The sequence below is a fragment of the Triticum aestivum genome, chromosome 4D (assembly GCF_018294505.1).
Source record: "Triticum aestivum cultivar Chinese Spring chromosome 4D, IWGSC CS RefSeq v2.1, whole genome shotgun sequence".
In the NCBI taxonomy this organism is placed as follows: Eukaryota; Viridiplantae; Streptophyta; class Magnoliopsida; order Poales; family Poaceae; genus Triticum; species Triticum aestivum.
In genome coordinates, this window is record NC_057805.1 from 266,133,949 (window position 1) to 266,140,167 (window position 6,219).

The window sequence follows — 6,219 nt, forward strand, 5'->3', positions numbered from 1 at the left end:
CTAACAGTGATTTAAATGAAGTTAGTTTGAACGCGTAGTTCAAATTCAAACTTCACATAAGACATTAAATGCCATTTATACAAAAAAATTGTATACAGCAGGCCTAAGTTGTTCAAACATGCATGGAAGTGCCACAAATAGATTCTTTGTATTTTTTTTGAAAATTTTTCATATATAAATTATTTTCGTTGGAGTTACGGTTTAATTTCTATGATTTTTAGAGGTTTAGGACATTTTGTGAAAATAAATAAATTATTTCTGATTTATTTAAAACCCAGAAAGCTATTATGATGTCAGCCTTAGGTCAGCACTAAATCAGCAGTCAACATAGTCAAATCTGGCGTGTGGGTCCCACATGTCAGTGTAACAGTGGCTAAACGGGTTTAAATCCCGCGTTAACTAGGATTTGACCAGCGGTGGGGCCCGTCTGTCAGTGACTGTGGTGGGTAATTAGCAGTGTGGTTAGGCCCTAATCAAGCCAGCGCAATGTTAGGATCGTCGGGGTTAGACGTCGGCGACGGCCGAGACGGTGGAGGAGATCGGGTTTCCTCCTCCGGTGACCAAATGGCCGACAGATGATACCTACATAGAGCTGGGACTCACCCGCATCTGTCTGTGCAAGCGGAAGAGGCAAAGGTGGGTTGAACTCGCCGGAGGTGAGCTCCAGGCGGCGGCCGGAGTTCGACCCCGTTGGTTTAGTCGCTTCAGTGCACGGGGAAGCTTGCGGAGTGGATCGCCAGACTCCTGGTGATACAAGGAGAACGATGTCGCACTCGGGATCAACTGGTCCGAGCTCTAGGCTCGTCGGTGACATGGCTGGCGTTGAGGGGCTCTCAGGTCCGGTGGTTAAGCTAGCTACGGAGCTTGGTCGGCCATGGGGCAAGGGGGGTTTTGAACGAGGGCTCACCGCGAATCCGTTGGAAAGGTGAGTGGGCTCGGGGGTGCTCTAGTCGCTGGGAATTGGTCGACGGCGTGCGGCGGCCGAAGGTTGAAGACGAGCTCGATGGTGACACGTCAGGGCTTCCCAGCTTGTGTAGCTCTGTGTAGACGAAGAAGGCAACAAGGCGGATCATCCGGATGTGTCCGCGAGGCGAGGGGTGGACGGTGGCCGAAGTGGTGGCGAGCGGCGGCGACAGCCGCGCTTGGGGGCGCTTCGAGGAGAGAGAAAGGGAGGGGAGAGAAAGCAGAGAGTGAGCGAGAAGGACTAGAGGGCTGCGTGGCGATGTTCAGAGCCTCCAGGGCATCAAGGAGACAGGCGAGCCGGGTTGAGGTGTCCCGACCCGTGTGTGCGCGCGCGGGGGGCACACGCCCGCGTCCTCTTGTCCAACGTAGGGGTCGACTGGCAGCGCTAGATGGACTGGGCTGTCCGCTGGACTGCGAGGTGGGTTACCAGGTACGTTTCTCTCTCTCTTTCTCTGTTTTTCCATTTTGTTCTGTTTTCTTTTATTTAATATTTGCCACTGTTTTGAGTCCAAGCAAATTCAAACAATCCCAAACACTTCCCTGAATATTTTATGTCACTCAATGAACTTCTTAAAATGTACATAAAATATAACAGAGCATTTGAAAATATATTCCTTAAAATATGAATATATATTCAAATTCAAATACCGTAGTGATTTAAATTCAATGAGAAAATAATTGCTTAAAAATGTTCACTATTTTTGGTTTGGATCAAAACCCTTGCCAAAACTATCAAACATTATTTAAGGAATTTATGGAATCATTGAATGCAATTTTAAGGGTTCTTGCCCTTTTTTGTAAAAGGAATAATTTGAGGCTTTCAAATTCCCTCAATTCCAATTTCTTGAATATAACATGATGCATGATGCTCTCTGATGCAACTATTTAGAAGCAACTTTCTAGGGTTGTGAGAGACGGGTAGTATATCCTCCTACCGCAATAGAACCCAAAAAGAAACCTCCTTGTTGGGTCAAATTGATGGAGGACAACCCCACGGGTCCACGGATGGAAGCATCACACGCGAGTTACATTCCTATATGACGCGTAGTATTGCCCCCGCCACCCTGTTCAACGCGTACTATATCTATACTCCTACCGTACGCAAGAAAAACCAAAAAATGACCATCCTTGTTGGTCAAATTAACCTCTCTCATCACATGTCATACTGCTGGACAGCGACCTCACGGGCCCACGCGAGTGAGTGTCCTAGGATCACCACGTGCATGTGGCCCAATGATGCATGTCAAACTTTTTCTGCAACGAACATGCGACCAAAGGAGTTTAGTGTTGAAAATTGAAAAAAGTAGATAACATCTGTTCGTTTTTTATACGTTGATTGATTTCCTAGAGATTTCAATGTGCAAAGAATCAAATTTGGTCTACATGAGACCCGTGATAGTGCACAAAATTGGATTGCAAAATCATATGTGTATGTGTCCCTGGGTGCATGTTTAGTCCCCATGCAAGAAATTTCTAACATCGAGAATCTTGATTTTAAAATCGAGTAAATCCAACACTAAGTTGAAATTCATGAAACTTATCGTGGTTTCATATGGACACCAATAGACTGTGATATTTTTTCAAATTTGAGACAAGTTTTGATATAATCTTCTTACATACAGGAAATTATAAATAATTATCAACCAATCTCACAAACGGACTCTTTATTTGAACCGTGTGCGTTAGACAAACAATGTGCATGCCGTGCTTCCTTTAAGCAATAAAGTGGCAGAATTTATCATGAAAAAGGAAAAATCAATATAATGCATGCCGCACACGTGTCCTATGTGTCATACGAGCATGCGTGAGTTGACGAGACACATGCTAATAGGCAGACCGGGTGGCCGAGGCATGCACGTGTTCGCTACACACTCACCGTGGGGCATGCTAGTACCTGTGTGAAATGACGGTAGGCATGCCAGCAGTCCGTTGTGCAGGCTCACTGGGAGGCGAGCCAGCCCTTTGACCGCCGCCCACCTCACTCCCATTGCTCCATATTAATGGCGCACCCATAATTATGCATGTAATATATAGTTTACTTTGGTGTGTGGAAATGTCATGTGCATAGTACCCACCTATGTAATTATGCATGTAATAGTTTACTTTGGTGTGTGCAAATGACATGTGTGTAGTAGCAACCTATGTAATTGGATGTTTAATTTGGTTATGCAACGATGTCCTTATAGGTGTGCATATATATATATATATATATATATATATATATATATATATATGTATGTATGTATGTATGTATGTATGTATGTATGTATATATGTTGTTGTTCTGTATGCAATCCGATTGCACAACACACACGTCTTATTAGGAGCAATCGTCTATGTTATTATCGGTCTTCGCACACATTTCTGATTACAGACCTATTTGCTGCATATCACACATATCTTGTTAAATCGAACCATTTCTGTTCTCTTGGCTCAACACAAACAGTTCATCCGAGTGAACTGTTTACCCTCTATCGCACACACCTTGATCTGACTTACCATTTCTTTTGTGTTGCCTAATCACAAACAGTTCATCCGAGTGAACTGTATGCCGTATATCCCACACATCTTTATCTGGCTGCCCATTTATGTTGTTCCGCCTAATCACAAATAGTTTATCCGAGTGAACTGTATGCCGTATATCGCACACACTTTCATTTGGCTGCCCGTTTCTGCTGTTCTGCCTCTTCACAAATAGTTCATTGTACTGAACTGTATGGCCCGCATCGCACACACAACTAAAATCCAAACCGTGTTTGATGTATCCGCCATCGCAAACATTTTGCATCTTTATTGATGGTTTTTTACATCACCGTTTGCGATTATTGCATCACACACAGTTTCGTCGAAGTGTCTCTGATTGTAGTGTCGTGTCAGCAACATCCAGCAGTAGTGTATGGTCATGCACCCTAAATGAATGGTCTATTCTTGTTGAATCTCGATCGTAGTGATACACATATTCATAATATTGATGCCAAAAGTTGCAAAGTCAATAATGATAGTGGAACATACTTGTGGCAGTGCCGTTTAGGTCATATTGGTGTAAAGCGCATGAAGAAAATCCATGCTGATGGACTTTTGGAATCACTTGATTATGAATCATTTGATACTTGTGAACCATGCCTCATGGGTAAGATGACTAAACTCCGTTCTCCGGAACAATGGAGCAAGCTAATGACTTACTGGAAATAATACATACGGATGTATGTGGTCCAATGAGTGTCGAGGCACGCGGCGGGTCTCGTTATTTTCTAACCTTCACAGATGATTTGAGTAGGTATGGGTATGTCTACTTGATGAAACACAAGTCCGAAACATTTGAAAAGTTCAAAGAAGTTTAGAGTGAAGTAGAGAATCATCATAACAAGAAAATAAAGTTTCTATGATCTGATTGTGGAGGCGAATATTTGAGTTACGAGTTTGGCCTTCATTTAGAACAATGTGGAATTGTTTCACAACTCACGCCACCTGGAACACCACAACGTAATGGTGTGTATGAACGTCGTAACTGTACTTTATTAGATATGGTGCGTTATATGATGTCTCTTACCGATTTGCCTTTATTGTTTTGAAGTTATGCATTAGAGACTGCCGCATTCACATTAAATAGGGCAATGTCTAAATCCGTTGAGATGACACAATATGGAGTATGGTTTGGCAATAAACCTAAGGTGTCGTTTCTTAAAGTTTGTGTATGTGATGCTTATGTCAAAAGGCTTCAGCCTAATAAGCCGGAACCCAAATCGGAGAAGTGCGTCTTCATAGGATACCATAAAGAAACTACTGGGTATACCTTCTACCACAGACCCGAAGGCAAGATCCTTGTTACTAAGAATGGGTCATTTATAGAGAAGGAGTTTCTCCGTAAGTGCATCCAGTGCCACCCCTAGTTGTTTTTGGAGTATTGACAAGAAACTTGGTTGAGGGACTAATGTGTTTGTGAGAATTGCAGGATAACACAGGTAGTTTTCCCTTATTGATTCGGTTTACCTACCAGAGATGACCCCTAAAAATGTGTGAAGACATTGAAGACAATGGTGGTCTCTGAAGATATTCACACTGAAGACTATGACATGAGAAGACATCGTGTGAAGACTACGGAATGCGAAGACATAGTTGTTTTGTAGTTTCCTTTTCTTCTTTGTTGAGTCATAGGAACCACCGTACTGTTAAGTGGGGTCCAAGTGAACAAAGTCAGAGTGACTGATGTGATGCTCAACCAAATCCTATGTCTTCGAGCGAAGACAATGAGAGCAAATCTTATTCAGAGCTGGATGAGTCAGCTTTACTTGTAGCCCAAGTCAAGCTGTCGCGTGTGTTTGAAATCTGACCGTTGGACACGTGTTAGTTCCCTAGTGACCCAGGGTCATTTTGGACAAATCAGGTCGGGTTGCCTCCTGGCTACAAATAGCCCACCCCCTACACCATAAATTGGTGGCTGCTCAGAGTTAGTGCACGGCTCTTGTCGTTTGAGAGCAACCCACCTCCGAAGCATTTGAGAGAGATCCTTGCGGGGACAGAGTCCAAAACACCCAGAGCCAAAGAGTGTTAGGCATCACATAAGTCTTTCTGTCTGCGTGATTTGAAGACTTGTTACACTTGAGGACTGTGAATCCTCCAGCCGGTTAGGCGTCACATTCTGAGCATCCAAGAGCCATTGTGGATTGCCAGTGAACAATGTCTGTGAAGGTTTGGAAGTCTACCTTGAAGACTTACCAGAGTGATTGGGCGAGGACTGTGTGTTCTTAGCTCAAGGGGAATAAGGTGGAGATGCGGTCTTCTGAGTTGAATCTCAGCCTCCCTAACCAGACGTACAGTTGTCACAGCAACTGGAAATGGTCTACCAAACCCATGTCCTCTCCAAGCAACTGGTTCCATCCTTCCCATCTCTTTACTTTATAGTTTGTCTTCGTGAAGTCAGTGCATGATTGCTTGAACTGATTGGCTTCACTCTGTAAAGAATGTCTCTTGTTTGGCTTCATACTATCTTCCATGCTGATCCACACTACCTAGTTGTTGATAGTTTTCGTGATTTCACTTCATTGCTTACTTGACTATGGCTTGTCTAGTGTAGTCTACCTTTCGCTGCATATCAATAGGTTCATTTCTACTGTTTGTCTTCAAAGCCCCCGTGTTTTGAAGACTTTCATAAAAATCGCCTATTCACCCCCCTTTAGTCGATAACTAGCACTTTCAATTGGTATCAGAGCAAGGTTCTCCGTTGTTCTGTGTGATTCGGTTTAACCACCTGGAGTTT